The sequence below is a fragment of the Taudactylus pleione genome, unplaced genomic scaffold, assembly GCF_031769625.1.
Source record: "Taudactylus pleione unplaced genomic scaffold, aTauple2 ptg001606l, whole genome shotgun sequence".
Classification (NCBI taxonomy): Eukaryota; Metazoa; Chordata; class Amphibia; order Anura; family Myobatrachidae; genus Taudactylus; species Taudactylus pleione.
Window position 1 is genome coordinate 445,701 of NW_028286003.1, and position 21,800 is coordinate 467,500.

General features: G+C 44.1%; 1 protein-coding gene across 2 annotated transcripts in view; it reads right to left on the reverse strand.

Moving 5' to 3' along the window:
* The window catches only part of LOC148442146 (coactosin-like protein), a 127,151-nt gene that overhangs the window by 67,916 nt on the left and 37,435 nt on the right, over positions 1-21,800 (reverse strand). The window contains exon 2 of one of the 2 annotated variants that reach the window (XM_088464173.1): positions 20,216-20,656. The exons of the other annotated variant lie outside the window; for it this stretch is intronic. The gene's annotated coding sequence lies outside the window, so the exon portion shown is untranslated. The remainder of the gene's footprint in view (positions 1-20,215; positions 20,657-21,800) is intronic. 2 annotated transcript variants of the gene reach the window in all.

Genomic DNA, 21,800 nt, shown 5'->3' on the forward strand with positions numbered 1-21,800 from the left:
GCTACACATGTAACAGTAAGACGGGAAGAGCTACACATGTAACATAGTAACACGGTAAAAGCTACACATGTAACAGAGTAACACGGGAAGAGCTACACATGTAACAGAGTAACACGGGAAGAGCTACACATGTAACAGAGTAACACGGGAAGAGCTACACATGTAACAGAGTAAGACGGTAAAAGCTACACATGTAACAGAGTAACACGGGAAGAGCTACACATGTAACAGAGTAACACGGGAAGAGCTACACATGTAACAGAGTAAGACGGGAAGAGCTACACATGTAACAGAGTAAGACGGGAAGAGCTACACATGTAACAGTAAGACGGGAAGAGCTACACATGTAACATAGTAACACGGTAAAAGCTACACATGTAACAGAGTAACACGGGAAGAGCTACACATGTAACAGAGTAACACGGGAAGAGCTACACATGTAACAGAGTAACACGGGAAGAGCTACACATGTAACAGAGTAACACGGGAAGAGCTACACATGTAACAGAGTAACACGGGAAGAGCTACACATGTAACAGAGTAACACGGGAAGAGCTACACATGTAACAGAGTAACACGGGAAGAGCTACACATGTAACAGAGTAACACGGGAAGAGCTACACATGTAACAGAGTAACACGGGAAGAGCTACACATGTAACAGAGTAACACGGGAAGAGCTACACATGTAACAGAGTAACACGGGAAGAGCTACACATGTAACAGAGTAACACGGGAAGAGCTACACATGTAACAGAGTAACACGGGAAGAGCTACACATGTAACAGAGTAACACGGGAAGAGCTACACATGTAACAGAGTAAGACGGGAAGAGCTACACATGTAACAGTAAGACGGGAAGAGCTACACATGTAACATAGTAACACGGTAAAAGCTACACATGTAACAGAGTAACACGGGAAGAGCTACACATGTAACAGAGTAACACGGGAAGAGCTACACATGTAACAGAGTAAGACGGGAAGAGCTACACATGTAACAGTAAGACGGGAAGAGCTACACATGTAACATAGTAACACGGTAAAAGCTACACATGTAACAGAGTAACCCGGGAAGAGCTACACATGTAACAGAGTAACACGGGAAGAGCTACACATGTAACAGAGTAACACGGGAAGAGCTACACATGTAACAGAGTAAGACGGTAAAAGCTACACATGTAACAGAGTAAGACGGGAAGAGCTACACATGTAACAGAGTAACACGGGAAGAGCTACACATGTAACAGAGTAACACGGGAAGAGCTACACATGTAACAGAGTAAGACGGGAAGAGCTACACATGTAACAGTAAGACGGGAAGAGCTACACATGTAACATAGTAACACGGTAAAAGCTACACATGTAACAGAGTAACACGGGAAGAGCTACACATGTAACAGAGTAACACGGGAAGAGCTACACATGTAACAGAGTAACACGGGAAGAGCTACACATGTAACAGAGTAAGACGGGAAGAGCTACACATGTAACAGTAAGACGGGAAGAGCTACACATGTAACATAGTAACACGGTAAAAGCTACACATGTAACAGAGTAACACGGGAAGAGCTACACATGTAACAGAGTAACACGGGAAGAGCTACACATGTAACAGAGTAACACGGGAAGAGCTACACATGTAACAGAGTAAGACGGTAAAAGCTACACATGTAACAGAGTAACACGGGAAGAGCTACACATGTAACAGAGTAACACGGGAAGAGCTACACATGTAACAGAGTAACACGGGAAGAGCTACACATGTAACAGAGTAAGACGGGAAGAGCTACACATGTAACAGTAAGACGGGAAGAGCTACACATGTAACATAGTAACACGGTAAAAGCTACACATGTAACAGAGTAACACGGGAAGAGCTACACATGTAACAGAGTAACACGGGAAGAGCTACACATGTAACAGAGTAACACGGGAAGAGCTACACATGTAACAGAGTAACACGGGAAGAGCTACACATGTAACAGAGTAACACGGGAAGAGCTACACATGTAACAGAGTAACACGGGAAGAGCTACACATGTAACAGAGTAACACGGGAAGAGCTACACATGTAACAGAGTAACACGGGAAGAGCTACACATGTAACAGTAAGACGGGAAGAGCTACACATGTAACATAGTAACACGGTAAAAGCTACACATGTAACAGAGTAACACGGGAAGAGCTACACATGTAACAGAGTAACACGGGAAGAGCTACACATGTAACAGAGTAACACGGGAAGAGCTACACATGTAATAGAGTAAGACGGTAAAAGCTACACATGTAACAGAGTAACACGGGAAGAGCTACACATGTAACAGAGTAACACGGGAAGAGCTACACATGTAACAGAGTAAGACGGGAAGAGCTACACATGTAACAGAGTAAGACGGGAAGAGCTACACATGTAAAGTAAGACGGGAAGAGCTACACATGTAACAGAGTAACACGGTAAAAGCTACACATGTAACAGAGTAACACGGGAAGAGCTACACATGTAACAGAGTAACACGGGAAGAGCTACACATGTAACAGAGTAACACGGGAAGAGCTACACATGTAACAGAGTAACACGGGAAGAGCTACACATGTAACAGAGTAACACGGGAAGAGCTACACATGTAACAGAGTAACACGGGAAGAGCTACACATGTAAAAGAGTAACACGGGAAGAGCTACACATGTAACAGTAAGACGGGAAGAGCTACACATGTAACATAGTAACACGGTAAAAGCTACACATGTAACAGAGTAACACGGGAAGAGCTACACATGTAACAGAGTAACACGGGAAGAGCTACACATGTAACAGAGTAAGACGGGAAGAGCTACACATGTAACAGTAAGACGGGAAGAGCTACACATGTAACATAGTAACACGGTAAAAGCTACACATGTAACAGAGTAACACGGGAAGAGCTACACATGTAACAGAGTAACACGGGAAGAGCTACACATGTAACAGAGTAAGACGGGAAGAGCTACACATGTAACAGAGTAAGACGGTAAAAGCTACACATGTAACAGAGTAAGACGGGAAGAGCTACACATGTAACAGAGTAACACGGGAAGAGCTACACATGTAACAGAGTAAGACGGGAAGAGCTACACATGTAACAGAGTAAGACGGGAAGAGCTACACATGTAACAGTAAGACGGGAAGAGCTACACATGTAACAGAGTAACACGGTAAAAGCTACACATGTAACAGAGTAACACGGGAAGAGCTACACATGTAACAGAGTAACACGGGAAGAGCTACACATGTAACAGAGTAACACGGTAAAAGCTACACATGTAACAGAGTAACACGGGAAGAGCTACACATGTAACAGAGTAACACGGGAAGAGCTACACATGTAACAGAGTAAGACGGTAAAAGCTACACATGTAACAGAGTAACACGGGAAGAGCTACACATGTAACAGAGTAAGACGGGAAGAGCTACACATGTAACAGAGTAAGACGGGAAGAGCTACACATGTAACAGAGTAAGACGGGAAGAGCTACACATGTAACAGAGTAAGACGGGAAGAGCTACACATGTAACAGTAAGACGGGAAGAGCTACACATGTAACATAGTAACACGGTAAAAGCTACACATGTAACAGAGTAACACGGGAAGAGCTACACATGTAACAGAGTAACACGGGAAGAGCTACACATGTAACAGAGTAACACGGGAAGAGCTACACATGTAACAGAGTAACACGGGAAGAGCTACACATGTAACAGAGTAAGACGGTAAAAGCTACACATGTAACAGAGTAACACGGGAAGAGCTACACATGTAACAGAGTAACACGGGAAGAGCTACACATGTAACAGAGTAAGACGGGAAGAGCTACACATGTAACAGAAAGACGGGAAGAGCTACACATGTAACATAGTAACACGGTAAAAGCTACACATGTAACAGAGTAACACGGGAAGAGCTACACATGTAACAGAGTAACACGGGAAGAGCTACACATGTAACAGAGTAAGACGGGAAGAGCTACACATGTAACAGTAAGACGGGAAGAGCTACACATGTAACATAGTAACACGGTAAAAGCTACACATGTAACAGAGTAACACGGGAAGAGCTACACATGTAACAGAGTAACACGGGAAGAGCTACACATGTAACAGAGTAACACGGGAAGAGCTACACATGTAACAGAGTAAGACGGTAAAAGCTACACATGTAACAGAGTAACACGGGAAGAGCTACACATGTAACAGAGTAACACGGGAAGAGCTACACATGTAACAGAGTAACACGGGAAGAGCTACACATGTAACAGAGTAAGACGGGAAGAGCTACACATGTAACAGTAAGACGGGAAGAGCTACACATGTAACATAGTAACACGGTAAAAGCTACACATGTAACAGAGTAACACGGGAAGAGCTACACATGTAACAGAGTAACACGGGAAGAGCTACACATGTAACAGAGTAACACGGGAAGAGCTACACATGTAACAGAGTAAGACGGTAAAAGCTACACATGTAACAGAGTAAGACGGGAAGAGCTACACATGTAACAGAGTAAGACGGGAAGAGCTACACATGTAACAGAGTAAGACGGGAAGAGCTACACATGTAACAGTAAGACGGGAAGAGCTACACATGTAACATAGTAACACGGTAAAAGCTACACATGTAACAGAGTAACACGGGAAAAGCTACACATGTAACAGAGTAACACGGGAAGAGCTACACATGTAACAGAGTAACACGGGAAGAGCTACACATGTAACAGAGTAAGACGGGAAGAGCTACACATGTAACAGAGTAAGACGGGAAGAGCTACACATGTAACAGAGTAAGACGGGAAGAGCTACACATGTAACAGTAAGACGGGAAGAGCTACACATGTAACATAGTAACACGGTAAAAGCTACACATGTAACATAGTAACACGGGAAGAGCTACACATGTAACAGAGTAAGACGGGAAGAGCTACACATGTAACAGAGTAAGACGGGAAGAGCTACACATGTAACAGAGTAAGACGGGAAGAGCTACACATGTAACAGAGTAAGACGGGAAGAGCTACACATGTAACAGAGTAAGACGGGAAGAGCTACACATGTAACAGAGTAAGACGGGAAGAGCTACACATGTAACAGAGTAAGACGGGAAGAGCTACACATGTAACAGAGTAAGACGGGAAGAGCTACACATGTAACATAGTAACACGGTAAAAGCTACACATGTAACAGAGTAACACGGGAAGAGCTACACATGTAACAGAGTAAGACGGGAAGAGCTACACATGTAACAGAGTAAGACGGGAAGAGCTACACATGTAACAGAGTAAGACGGTAAAAGCTACACATGTAACAGAGTAAGACGGGAAGAGCTACACATGTAACAGAGTAACACGGGAAGAGCTACACATGTAACAGAGTAAGACGGGAAGAGCTACACATGTAACAGAGTAAGACGGGAAGAGCTACACATTTAACAGTAAGACGGGGACCACTGTGACTGCACACGCCATGTTATACAGAGCCAGGACACACTGTGACCGCACACGCCACGTTATACAGAGCCAGGACACACTGTGACCGCACACGCCACGTTATACAGAGCCGGGACACACTGTGACCGCACACGCCATGTTATACAGAGCCAGGACACACTGTGACCGCACACGCCATGTTATACAGAGCCGGGGACCACTGTGACCGCACACGCCATGTTATACAAAGCCGGGACACATTGTGACCGCACACGCCAGGTTATACAGAGCCGGGACACACTGTGACCGCACACGCCATGCTATACAGAGCCAGGACACACTGTGACCGCACACGCCATGTTATACAAAGCCGGGGACCACTGTGACCGCACACGCCATGTTATACAGAGCCGGGACACACAGTGACTGCACACGCCATGTTACACAGAGCCAGGACACACTGTGACCGCACACGCCATGTTATAGAGAGCCAGGACACACTGTGACCGCACACGCCATGTTATACAGAGCCGGGACACACTGTGACCGCACACGCCAGGGCAGCGTGTACATAATGTACATAAACTGCAGTCATTAGAGTTATACAGTTTGCTAATTATATAGATCTGGACTGGTGTTATTATACACAAACATTATATATACACACACGCACCCCACACAGACACACACAGCATATGCAGAGGGAGAGATACAATACATTGTCACACACTCATGTACAGTAATAGCGCTGTTATTGTTACCAATAATAGTACATAAGAGAAAGCAGAAGCCTCAGTAACATGATATCATTGAATTGCATCAGTTATATGTAACATAGTAACACGGTAAAAGCTACACATGTAACAGAGTAACACGGGAAGAGCTACACATGTAACAGAGTAACACGGGAAGAGCTACACATGTAACAGAGTAAGACGGGAAGAGCTACACATGTAACAGTAAGACGGGAAGAGCTACACATGTAACATAGTAACACGGTAAAAGCTACACATGTAACAGAGTAACACGGGAAGAGCTACACATGTAACAGAGTAAGACGGGAAGAGCTACACATGTAACAGAGTAAGACGGTAAAAGCTACACATGTAACAGAGTAACACGGGAAGAGCTACACATGTAACAGAGTAACACGGGAAAAGCTACACATGTGACAGAGTAACACGGGAAGAGCTACACATGTAACAGAGTAAGACGGGAAGAGCTACACATGTAACAGTAAGACGGGAAGAGCTACACATGTAACATAGTAACACGGTAAAAGCTACACATGTAACAGAGTAACACGGGAAGAGCTACACATGTAACAGAGTAACACGGGAAGAGCTACACATGTAACAGAGTAAGACGGGAAGAGCTACACATGTAACAGAGTAAGACGGGAAGAGCTACACATGTAACAGTAAGACGGGAAGAGCTACACATGTAACATAGTAACACGGTAAAAGCTACACATGTAACAGAGTAACACGGGAAGAGCTACACATGTAACAGAGTAAGACGGGAAGAGCTACACATGTAACACAGTAAGACGGGAAGAGCTACACATGTAACAGAGTAAGACGGTAAAAGCTACACATGTAACAGAGTAACACGGGAAGAGCTACACATGTAACAGAGTAACACGGGAAAAGCTACACATGTAACAGAGTAACACGGGAAGAGCTACACATGTAACAGAGTAAGACGGGAAGAGCTACACATGTAACAGTAAGACGGGAAGAGCTACACATGTAACATAGTAACACGGTAAAAGCTACACATGTAACAGAGTAACACGGGAAGAGCTACACATGTAACAGAGTAACACGGGAAGAGCTACACATGTAACAGAGTAACACGGGAAGAGCTACACATGTAACAGAGTAAGACGGGAAGAGCTACACATGTAACAGTAAGACGGGAAGAGCTACACATGTAACATAGTAACACGGTAAAAGCTACACATGTAACAGAGTAACACGGGAAGAGCTACACATGTAACAGAGTAACACGGGAAGAGCTACACATGTAACAGAGTAACACGGGAAGAGCTACACATGTAACAGAGTAAGACGGTAAAAGCTACACATGTAACAGAGTAACACGGGAAGAGCTACACATGTAACAGAGTAACACGGGAAGAGCTACACATGTAACAGAGTAACACGGGAAGAGCTACACATGTAACAGAGTAAGACGGGAAGAGCTACACATGTAACAGTAAGACGGGAAGAGCTACACATGTAACATAGTAACACGGTAAAAGCTACACATGTAACAGAGTAACACGGGAAGAGCTACACATGTAACAGAGTAACACGGGAAGAGCTACACATGTAACAGAGTAACACGGGAAGAGCTACACATGTAACAGAGTAACACGGGAAGAGCTACACATGTTACAGAGTAACACGGGAAGAGCTACACATGTAACAGAGTAACACGGGAAGAGCTACACATGTAACAGAGTAACACGGGAAGAGCTACACATGTAACAGAGTAACACGGGAAGAGCTACACATGTAACAGAGTAACACGGGAAGAGCTACACATGTAACAGAGTAACACGGGAAGAGCTACACATGTAACAGAGTAACACGGGAAGAGCTACACATGTAACAGAGTAAGACGGGAAGAGCTACACATGTAACAGTAAGACGGGAAGAGCTACACATGTAACATAGTAACACGGTAAAAGCTACACATGTAACAGAGTAACACGGGAAGAGCTACACATGTAACAGAGTAACACGGGAAGAGCTACACATGTAACAGAGTAAGACGGGAAGAGCTACACATGTAACAGTAAGACGGGAAGAGCTACACATGTAACATAGTAACACGGTAAAAGCTACACATGTAACATAGTAACACGGGAAGAGCTACACATGTAACAGAGTAACACGGGAAGAGCTACACATGTAACAGAGTAACACGGGAAGAGCTACACATGTAACAGAGTAAGACGGGAAGAGCTACACATGTAAAGTAAGACGGGAAGAGCTACACATGTAACAGAGTAACACGGTAAAAGCTACACATGTAACAGAGTAACACGGGAAGAGCTACACATGTAACAGAGTAACACGGGAAGAGCTACACATGTAACAGAGTAACACGGGAAGAGCTACACATGTAACAGAGTAACACGGGAAGAGCTACACATGTAACAGAGTAACACGGGAAGAGCTACACATGTAACAGAGTAACACGGGAAGAGCTACACATGTAACAGAGTAACACGGGAAGAGCTACACATGTAACAGAGTAACACGGGAAGAGCTACACATGTAACAGAGTAACACGGGAAGAGCTACACATGTAACAGAGTAACACGGGAAGAGCTACACATGTAACAGAGTAAGACGGGAAGAGCTACACATGTAACAGTAAGACGGGAAGAGCTACACATGTAACATAGTAACACGGTAAAAGCTACACATGTAACAGAGTAACACGGGAAGAGCTACACATGTAACAGAGTAACACGGGAAGAGCTACACATGTAACAGAGTAAGACGGGAAGAGCTACACATGTAACAGTAAGACGGGAAGAGCTACACATGTAACATAGTAACACGGTAAAAGCTACACATGTAACAGAGTAACACGGGAAGAGCTACACATGTAACAGAGTAACACGGGAAGAGCTACACATGTAACAGAGTAACACGGGAAGAGCTACACATGTAATAGAGTAAGACGGTAAAAGCTACACATGTAACAGAGTAACACGGGAAGAGCTACACATGTAACAGAGTAACACGGGAAGAGCTACACATGTAACAGAGTAACACGGGAAGAGCTACACATGTAACAGAGTAAGACGGGAAGAGCTACACATGTAAAGTAAGACGGGAAGAGCTACACATGTAACTGAGTAACACGGTAAAAGCTACACATGTAACAGAGTAACACGGGAAGAGCTACACATGTAACAGAGTAACACGGGAAGAGCTACACATGTAACAGAGTAACACGGGAAGAGCTACACATGTAACAGAGTAACACGGGAAGAGCTACACATGTAACAGAGTAACACGGGAAGAGCTACACATGTAACAGAGTAACACGGGAAGAGCTACACATGTAACAGAGTAACACGGGAAGAGCTACACATGTAACAGAGTAACACGGGAAGAGCTACACATGTAACAGAGTAAGACGGGAAGAGCTACACATGTAACAGAGTAAGACGGGAAGAGCTACACATGTAACAGTAAGACGGGAAGAGCTACACATGTAACATAGTAACACGGTAAAAGCTACACATGTAACAGAGTAACACGGGAAGAGCTACACATGTAACAGAGTAACACGGGAAGAGCTACACATGTAACAGAGTAAGACGGGAAGAGCTACACATGTAACAGTAAGACGGGAAGAGCTACACATGTAACATAGTAACACGGTAAAAGCTACACATGTAACAGAGTAACACGGGAAGAGCTACACATGTAACAGAGTAACACGGGAAGAGCTACACATGTAACAGAGTAAGACGGGAAGAGCTACACATGTAACAGAGTAAGACGGTAAAAGCTACACATGTAACAGAGTAAGACGGGAAGAGCTACACATGTAACAGAGTAACACGGGAAGAGCTACACATGTAACAGAGTAACACGGGAAGAGCTACACATGTAACAGAGTAAGACGGGAAGAGCTACACATGTAACAGTAAGACGGGAAGAGCTACACATGTAACATAGTAACACGGTAAAAGCTACACATGTAACAGAGTAACACGGGAAGAGCTACACATGTAACAGAGTAACACGGGAAGAGCTACACATGTAACAGAGTAACACGGGAAGAGCTACACATGTAACAGAGTAAGACGGGAAGAGCTACACATGTAACAGTAAGACGGGAAGAGCTACACATGTAACATAGTAACACGGTAAAAGCTACACATGTAACAGAGTAACACGGGAAGAGCTACACATGTAACAGAGTAACACGGGAAGAGCTACACATGTAACAGAGTAACACGGGAAGAGCTACACATGTAACAGAGTAAGACGGTAAAAGCTACACATGTAACAGAGTAACACGGGAAGAGCTACACATGTAACAGAGTAACACGGGAAGAGCTACACATGTAACAGAGTAACACGGGAAGAGCTACACATGTAACAGAGTAAGACGGGAAGAGCTACACATGTAACAGTAAGACGGGAAGAGCTACACATGTAACATAGTAACACGGTAAAAGCTACACATGTAACAGAGTAACACGGGAAGAGCTACACATGTAACAGAGTAACACGGGAAGAGCTACACATGTAACAGAGTAACACGGGAAGAGCTACACATGTAACAGAGTAACACGGGAAGAGCTACACATGTAACAGAGTAACACGGGAAGAGCTACACATGTAACAGAGTAACACGGGAAGAGCTACACATGTAACAGAGTAACACGGGAAGAGCTACACATGTAACAGAGTAACACGGGAAGAGCTACACATGTAACAGAGTAACACGGGAAGAGCTACACATGTAACAGTAAGACGGGAAGAGCTACACATGTAACATAGTAACACGGTAAAAGCTACACATGTAACAGAGTAACACGGGAAGAGCTACACATGTAACAGAGTAACACGGGAAGAGCTACACATGTAACAGAGTAACACGGGAAGAGCTACACATGTAATAGAGTAAGACGGTAAAAGCTACACATGTAACAGAGTAACACGGGAAGAGCTGCACATGTAACAGAGTAACACGGGAAGAGCTACACATGTAACAGAGTAACACGGGAAGAGCTATACATGTAACAGAGTAAGACGGGAAGAGCTACACATGTAAAGTAAGACGGGAAGAGCTACACATGTAACAGAGTAACACGGTAAAAGCTACACATGTAACAGAGTAACACGGGAAGAGCTACACATGTAACAGAGTAACACGGGAAGAGCTACACATGTAACAGAGTAACACGGGAAGAGCTACACATGTAACAGAGTAAGACGGTAAAAGCTACACATGTAACAGAGTAACACGGGAAGAGCTACACATGTAACAGAGTAAGACGGGAAGAGCTACACATGTAACAGAGTAAGACGGGAAGAGCTACACATGTAACAGTAAGACGGGAAGAGCTACACATGTAACATAGTAACACGGTAAAAGCTACACATGTAACAGAGTAACACGGGAAGAGCTACACATGTAACAGAGTAACACGGGAAGAGCTACACATGTAACAGAGTAACACGGGAAGAGCTACACATGTAACAGAGTAACACGGGAAGAGCTACACATGTAACAGAGTAACACGGGAAGAGCTACACATGTAACAGAGTAACACGGGAAGAGCTACACATGTAACAGAGTAACACGGGAAGAGCTACACATGTAACAGAGTAACACGGGAAGAGCTACACATGTAACAGAGTAACACGGGAAGAGCTACACATGTAACATAGTAACACGGTAAAAGCTACACATGTAACAGAGTAACACGGGAAGAGCTACACATGTAACAGAGTAACACGGGAAGAGCTACACATGTAACAGAGTAACACGGGAAGAGCTACACATGTAACAGAGTAACACGGGAAGAGCTACACATGTAACAGAGTAAGACGGTAAAAGCTACACATGTAACAGAGTAACACGGGAAGAGCTACACATGTAACAGAGTAACACGGGAAGAGCTACACATGTAACAGAGTAAGACGGGAAGAGCTACACATGTAACAGAAAGACGGGAAGAGCTACACATGTAACATAGTAACACGGTAAAAGCTACACATGTAACAGAGTAACACGGGAAGAGCTACACATGTAACAGAGTAACACGGGAAGAGCTACACATGTAACAGAGTAAGACGGGAAGAGCTACACATGTAACAGTAAGACGGGAAGAGCTACACATGTAACATAGTAACACGGTAAAAGCTACACATGTAACAGAGTAACACGGGAAGAGCTACACATGTAACAGAGTAACACGGGAAGAGCTACACATGTAACAGAGTAACACGGGAAGAGCTACACATGTAACAGAGTAAGACGGGAAGAGCTACACATGTAACAGTAAGACGGGAAGAGCTACACATGTAACATAGTAACACGGTAAAAGCTACACATGTAACATAGTAACACGGGAAGAGCTACACATGTAACAGAGTAAGACGGGAAGAGCTACACATGTAACAGAGTAAGACGGGAAGAGCTACACATGTAACAGAGTAAGACGGGAAGAGCTACACATGTAACAGAGTAAGACGGGAAGAGCTACACATGTAACAGAGTAAGACGGGAAGAGCTACACATGTAACAGAGTAAGACGGGAAGAGCTACACATGTAACAGAGTAAGACGGGAAGAGCTACACATGTAACAGAGTAACACGGGAAGAGCTACACATGTAACAGAGTAAGACGGGAAGAGCTACACATGTAACAGAGTAAGACGGGAAGAGCTACACATGTAACAGAGTAAGACGGGAAGAGCTACACATGTAACAGAGTAAGACGGGAAGAGCTACACATGTAACAGAGTAAGACGGGAAGAGCTACACATGTAACAGAGTAAGACGGGAAGAGCTACACATGTAACAGAGTAAGACGGGAAGAGCTACACATGTAACAGAGTAAGACGGGAAGAGCTACACATGTAACAGAGTAAGACGGGAAGAGCTACACATGTAACAGAGTAAGACGGGAAGAGCTACACATGTAACAGAGTAAGACGGGAAGAGCTACACATGTAACAGAGTAAGACGGGAAGAGCTACACATGTAACAGAGTAACACGGGAAGAGCTACACATGTAACAGAGTAACACGGGAAGAGCTACACATGTAACAGAGTAACACGGGAAGAGTTACACATGTAACAGAGTAACACGGGAAGAGTTACACATGTAACAGAGTAAGACGGGAAGAGCTACACATGTAACAGAGTAAGACGGGAAGAGCTACACATGTAACAGAGTAAGACGGGAAGAGCTACACATGTAACAGAGTAAGACGGGAAGAGCTACACATGTAACAGAGTAACAGTGGAAGAGCTACACATGTAACAGAGTAAGACGGGAAGAGCTACACATGTAACAGAGTAAGACGGGAAGAGCTACACATGTAACAGAGTAAGACGGGAAGAGCTACACATGTAACAGAGTAAGACGGGAAGAGCTACACATGTAACAGAGTAAGACGGGAAGAGCTACACATGTAACAGAGTAAGACGGGAAGAGCTACACATGTAACAGAGTAACAGTGGAAGAGCTACACATGTAACAGAGTAAGACGGGAAGAGCTACACATGTAACAGAGTAAGACGGGAAGAGCTACACATGTAACAGAGTAAGACGGGAAGAGCTACACATGTAACAGAGTAAGACGGGAAGAGCTACACATGTAACAGAGTAAGACGGGAAGAGCTACACATGTAACAGAGTAAGACGGGAAGAGCTACACATGTAACAGAGTAAGACGGGAAGAGCTACACATGTAACAGAGTAAGACGGGAAGAGCTACACATGTAACAGAGTAAGACGGGAAGAGCTACACATGTAACAGAGTAAGACGGGAAGAGCTACACATGTAACAGAGTAACAGTGGAAGAGCTACACATGTAACAGAGTAAGACGGGAAGAGCTACACATGTAACAGAGTAAGACGGGAAGAGCTACACATGTAACAGAGTAAGACGGGAAGAGCTACACATGTAACAGAGTAAGACGGGAAGAGCTACACATGTAACAGAGTAAGACGGGAAGAGCTACACATGTAACAGAGTAAGACGGGAAGAGCTACACATGTAACAGAGTAAGACGGGAAGAGCTACACATGTAACAGAGTAACACGGGAAGAGCTACACATGTAACAGAGTAAGACGGGAAGAGCTACACATGTAACAGAGTAAGACGGGAAGAGCTACACATGTAACAGAGTAACAGTGGAAGAGCTACACATGTAACAGAGTAAGACGGGAAGAGCTACACATGTAACAGAGTAAGACGGGAAGAGCTACACATGTAACAGAGTAAGACGGGAAGAGCTACACATGTAACAGAGTAAGACGGGAAGAGCTACACATGTAACAGAGTAAGACGGGAAGAGCTACACATGTAACAGAGTAAGACGGGAAGAGCTACACATGTAACAGAGTAAGACGGGAAGAGCTACACATGTAACAGAGTAAGACGGGAAGAGCTACACATGTAACAGAGTAAGACGGGAAGAGCTACACATGTAACAGAGTAAGACGGGAAGAGCTACACATGTAACAGAGTAAGACGGGAAGAGCTACACATGTAACAGAGTAAGACGGGAAGAGCTACACATGTAACAGAGTAAGACGGGAAGAGCTACACATGTAACAGAGTAAGTCGGGAAGAGCTACACATGTAACAGAGTAAGACGGGAAGAGCTACACATGTAACAGAGTAAGACGGGAAGAGCTACACATGTAACAGAGTAAGACGGGAAGAGCTACACATGTAACAGAGTAAGACGGGAAGAGCTACACATGTAACAGAGTAAGACGGGAAGAGCTACACATGTAACAGAGTAAGACGGGAAGAGCTACACATGTAACAGAGTAAGACGGGAAGAGCTACACATGTAACAGAGTAAGACGGGAAGAGCTACACATGTAACAGAGTAAGACGGGAAGAGCTACACATGTAACAGAGTAAGACGGGAAGAGCTACACATGTAACAGAGTAAGACGGGAAGAGCTACACATGTAACAGAGTAAGACGGGAAGAGCTACACATGTAACAGAGTAAGAAGGGAAGAGCTACACATGTAACAGAGTAAGACGGGAAGAGCTACACATGTAACAGAGTAACAGGGGAAGAGCTACACATGTAACAGAGTAAGACGGGAAGAGCTACACATGTAACAGAGTAAGACGGGAAGAGCTACACATGTAACAGAGTAAGACGGGAAGAGCTACACATGTAACAGTAAGACGGGAAGAGCTACACATGTAACAGAGTAAGACGGGAAGAGCTACACATGTAACAGAGTAAGACGGGAAGAGCTACACATGTAACAGAGTAAGACGGGAAGAGCTACACATGTAACAGAGTAAGACGGGAAGAGCTACACATGTAACAGAGTAAGACGGGAAGAGCTACACATGTAACAGAGTAAGACGGGAAGAGCTACACATGTAACAGAGTAAGACGGGAAGAGCTACACATGTAACAGAGTAAGACGGGAAGAGCTACACATGTAACAGAGTAAGACGGGAAGAGCTACACATGTAACAGAGTAACACGGGAAGAGCTACACATGTAACAGAGTAACACGGGAAGAGCTACACATGTAACAGAGTAAGACGGGAAGAGCTACACATGTAACAGAGTAAGACGGGAAGAGCTACACATGTAACAGAGTAACACGGGAAGAGCTACACATGTAACAGAGTAACAGGGGAAGAGCTACACATGTAACAGAGTAACAGGGGAAGAGCTACACATGTAACAGAGTAACAGGGGAAGAGCTACACATGTAACAGAGTAAGACGGGAAGAGCTACACAAGTAACAGTAAGACGGGAAGAGCTACACATGTAACAGAGTAAGACGGGAAGAGCTACACATGTAACAGAGTAAGACGGGAAGAGCTACACATGTAACAGAGTAAGACGGGAAGAGCTACACATGTAACAGAGTAAGACGGGAAGAGCTACACATGTAACAGAGTAAGACGGGAAGAGCTACACATGTAACAGAGTAAGACGGGAAGAGCTACACATGTAACAGAGTAAGACGGGAAGAGCTACACATGTAACAGAGTAAGACGGGAAGAGCTACACATGTAACAGAGTAAGACGGGAAGAGCTACACATGTAACAGAGTAAGACGGGAAGAGCTACACATGTAACAGAGTAAGACGGGAAGAGCTACACATGTAACAGAGTAAGACGGGAAGAGCTACACATGTAACAGAGTAAGACGGGAAGAGCTACACATGTAACAGTAAGACGGGAAGAGCTACACATGTAACAGAGTAAGACGGGAAGAGCTACACATGTAACAGAGTAAGACGGGAAGAGCTACACATGTAACAGAGTAAGACGGGAAGAGCTACACATGTAACAGAGTAAGACGGGAAGAGCTACACATGTAACAGAGTAAGACGGGAAGAGCTACACATGTAACAGAGTAAGACGGGAAGAGCTACACATGTAACAGAGTAACACGGGAAGAGCTACACATGTAACAGAGTAACAGGGGAAGAGCTACACATGTAACAGAGTAACAGGGGAAGAGCTACACATGTAACAGAGTAAGACGGGAAGAGCTACACATGTAACAGAGTAAGACGGGAAGAGCTACACATGTAACAGAGTAAGACGGGAAGAGCTACACATGTAACAGAGTAAGACGGGAAGAGCTACACATGTAACAGAGTAAGACGGGAAGAGCTACACATGTAACAGAGTAAGACGGGAAGAGCTACACATGTAACAGAGTAAGACGGGAAGAGCTACACATGTAACAGAGTAAGACGGGAAGAGCTACACATGTAACAGAGTAAGACGGGAAGAGCTACACATGTAACAGAGTAAGACGGGAAGAGCTACACATGTAACAGAGTAAGACGGGAAGAGCTACACATGTAACAGAGTAAGACGGGAAGAGCTACACATGTAACAGAGTAAGACGGGAAGAGCTACACATGTAACAGAGTAAGACGGGAAGAGCTACACATGTAACAGAGTAAGACGGGAAGAGCTACACATGTAACAGAGTAAGACGGGAAGAGCTACACATGTAACAGTAAGACGGGAAGAGCTACACATGTAACAGAGTAAGACGGGAAGAGCTACACATGTAACAGAGTAAGACGGGAAGAGCTACACATGTAACAGAGTAAGACGGGAAGAGCTACACATGTAACAGAGTAAGACGGGAAGAGCTACACATGTAACAGAGTAAGACGGGAAGAGCTACACATGTAACAGAGTAAGACGGGAAGAGCTACACATGTAACAGAGTAAGACGGGAAGAGCTACACATGTAACAGAGTAAGACGGGAAGAGCTACACATGTAACAGTAAGACGGGAAGAGCTACACATGTAACAGAGTAACAGTGGAAGAGCTACACATGTAACAGAGTAACAGGGGAAGAGCTACACATGTAACAGAGTAACAGGGGAAGAGCTACACATGTAACAGAGTAACACGGGAAGAGCTACACATGTAACAGAGTAAGACGGGAAGAGCTACACATGTAACAGAGTAAGACGGGAAGAGCTACACATGTAACAGAGTAAGACGGGAAGAGCTACACATGTAACAGAGTAAGACGGGAAGAGCTACACATGTAACAGTAAGACGGGAAGAGCTACACATGTAACAGAGTAACACGGGAAGAGCTACACATGTAACAGAGTAACACGGGAAGAGCTACACATGTAACAGAGTAACACGGGAAGAGCTACACATGTAACAGAGTAACACCGGAAGAGCTACACATGTAACAGAGTAACACTGGAAGAGCTACACATGTAACAGAGTAACAGGGGAAGAGCTACACATGTAACAGAGTAACAGGGGAAGAGCTACACATGTAACAGAGTAACAGGGGAAGAGCTACACATGTAACAGAGTAACAGGGGAAGAGCTACACATGTAACAGAGTAAGACGGGAAGAGCTACACATGTAACAGAGTAAGACGGGAAGAGCTACACATGTAACAGAGTAAGACGGGAAGAGCTACACATGTAACAGAGTAAGACGGGAAGAGCTACACATGTAACAGTAAGACGGGAAGAGCTACACATGTAACAGAGTAAGACGGGAAGAGCTACACATGTAACAGAGTAAGACGGGAAGAGCTACACATGTAACAGAGTAAGACGGGAAGAGCTACACATGTAACAGAGTAAGACGGGAAGAGCTACACATGTAACAGAGTAAGACGGGAAGAGCTACACATGTAACAGTAAGACGGGAAGAGCTACACATGTAACAGTAAGACGGGAAGAGCTACACATGTAACAGAGTAACAGGGGAAGAGCTACACATGTAACAGAGTAACACCGGAAGAGCTACACATGTAACAGAGTAACACTGGAAGAGCTACACATGTAACAGAGTAACAGGGGAAGAGCTACACATGTAACAGAGTAACAGGGGAAGAGCTACACATGTAACAGAGTAACAGGGGAAGAGCTACACATGTAACAGAGTAACACGGGAAGAGCTACACATGTAACAGAGTAACACGGGAAGAGCTACACATGTAACAGAGTAACACGGGAAGAGCTACACATGTAACAGAGTAACACGGGAAGAGCTACACATGTAACAGAGTAAGACGGGAAGAGCTACACATGTAACAGAGTAAGACGGGAAGAGCTACACATGTAACAGAGTAACACGGGAAGAGCTACACATGTAACAGAGTAACACGGGAAGAGCTACACATGTAACAGAGTAACAGGGGAAGAGCTACACATGTAACAGAGTAACAGGGGAAGAGCTACACATGTAACAGAGTAAGACGGGAAGAGCTACACATGTAACAGAGTAAGACGGGAAGAGCTACACATGTAACAGAGTAACACGGGAAGAGCTACACATGTAACAGAATAAGATGGGAAGAGCTACAAATGTAACAGAGTAACACGGGAAGAGCTGCACATGTAACAGAGTAACACGGGAAGAGTTACACATGTAACAGAGTAACACGGGAAGAGCTACACATGTAACAGAGTAACACGGGAAGAGCTACACATGTAAGAATATGCCCATTACAAATGCAGAGTGCTGGAAAAGTCAATAAAATCTATAAGAAAGTATCACGAACGTGTGATAGTGAGCGGATTAGCGCTTTGCGTGGTAGAGGGCAGAGTAATGACGCTGTAATTACACCTTCTCTATGTGATACAGGCGCCTACACAGCGCTCTGTACGTAAGTCTGTACATAGGAAGCACAGGAGAGGCGCAGCTTGTCAGACGCCGATCAGATGTCTCTCTTACATATAATCAGCACATGTAGCACACGTCTCAGGAACGTCACGCATCAGCCTCACTTCAAATGTGACACCAAAAATCCTAATACGAGCGTTGAGCAGTGCGCATAAGTGTCTTATAAAAGCTTAACTGTTATTTAAATCATACATGAATTATACATTTGATTAGGATGCTAATAAACCAAATGATAATATAGGTGATCAGTAAAGTATATCAATGAAAAAATTTTATTCAATAACATGTCTCAAAGATACTGGATAAGATGCATTAGTAGTACTGATGATAATCATACAGGATACTTGTTTGCTATAGAGAACCATCACACCGAATGCCCGTCTCTGCCAATACTGCCCAGCCAGAAGTGACCTGGTGTGACACGCGTTTCGCCTGGTATGGTCTGATCACATCAGTCTCATCTGTAACTGAAGCATTACTCTGTTTATAAAGATATAGTCCCTTTTTTGCCATAAAGGAAAATGGATTTGTCTAAAACTATTCAAGATGACATAATGTGTCACATACACAAGAACCTCTTTTCCTTACGTATCCAATTATTTAAACCCGTGGGAGCTACACCAGCACCTCCGATAATGACAGCATGTTCCTCTATTAATTGGTTTACAGGTTTCTTTTTGGATACTATCTAGTGCGTAATCCCACCTTCTCCTCCTATTGTATCACAATCCCTCAAAGTAAAGTGCTATGTACTATGATGGCACCAACAGGAGAATAATAATCCCATTTATATGAGGTCATTGGCGCCTGATCATGGGGACGTAAAACTAACTCCTTCTCACCTTGATATTGTGGTTTGACCTCCCAATTCTGGGATGCGAAACCGCCAAAGATGAACCCATCGCGGTCCCTCAGGACTAACAAGCTGGGGCCCTGTTCCACCAGGTGCCCACACAGCTGGGAGAAGCTCTCTCCGTGGATGCTGGTTTAGAACAGAAGCCGCCACTTGTGCTGCATCTCAGAGGGAAGGAGAGAGTTCAGGAACATGACGGTGGGGAAGGTCAGCAGGGTGACGAAGGACGTGTGTTTCCCTTTCCGGCACTTCGGGACCAGACTGCTGAGGTCTTTGTGGTGCTCCGCATTCTGCTTCATGACGGATAACCCTAATGTTACCACCACTCTAAGGAACGTGGAAATCATCGGGACTTTATACGGCCAGTCTTCCACTGACGCTCTAGTGTAGGAGGACGTTATAAGCGCAGGTCCTTCAAGGGTTTGTCCACCTGCAAGATATGATTCGCTCCAAATTGAATACGGGCCTGAGGGGTACATTTACTTAGATGGGAGTTCTATTAAGAAGTGATGTTGCCCATAGCAACCAATCAGATTCCAGGTATTATCTTATAGAAGGTGCTAGCTTAATAATAATAATAATAAGCAATGACATACAGAGGTGAGTACAGCAGCACCAGGCAGCAATGCCCCATAATAATAATAATAATTATAATAATAAAAATAATAATAATAATAATAAGCAATGACATACAGAGGCGAGTACAGCCGCACCAGGCAGCAATGCAATGCCCCGTAATAATAATAATAATGATAATAATAATAATAATAAGCAATGACACACAGAGGCGAGTACAGCCACACCAGGCACCAATGCAATGTCCCATAATAATAATAATAATAAGCAATGACATACAGAGGCGAGTACAGCTACACCAGGCAGCAATGCAATGCCCCATAATAATAATAATAATAATAATAATAATAAGCAATGACATACAGAGGCGAGAACAGCCGCATCAGGCAGCAATGCAATGCCCCATAATAATAATAATAAAAATAATAAGCAATGACATACAGAGGCGAGTACAGCCGCACCAGACAGAGATGCAATGCCCCATAATAATAATAATAATAATAATAATAATAAGCAATGACATACAGAGGCGAGTACAGCCGCACCAGACAGGGATGCAATGCCCCATAATAATAATAAGCAATGACATACAGAGGCGAGTACAGCTGCACCAGGCAGCAATGCAATGCCCCATAATAATAATAATAATAATAATAATATGCAATGACATACAGAGGCGAGCACAGCCGCACCAGGCAGCAATGCAATGCCCCATAATAATAATAATAAGCAATGACATACAGAGGAGAGAACAGCTGCACCAGACAGCGATGCAATGCCCGATAATAATAATAATAAGCAGCAACATACAGAGGCGAGTACAGCCGCACCAGGCCGCAATGCAATGTCCCATAATAATAATAATAATAATAAGCAATGACATACAGAGGCGAATACAGCCGCACCAGGCAGCGATGCAATGCCCCATAATGATAATAATAATAATAATAATCAGTAACATACAGAGGCGAGTACAGCCGCACCAGGCAGCAATGCAA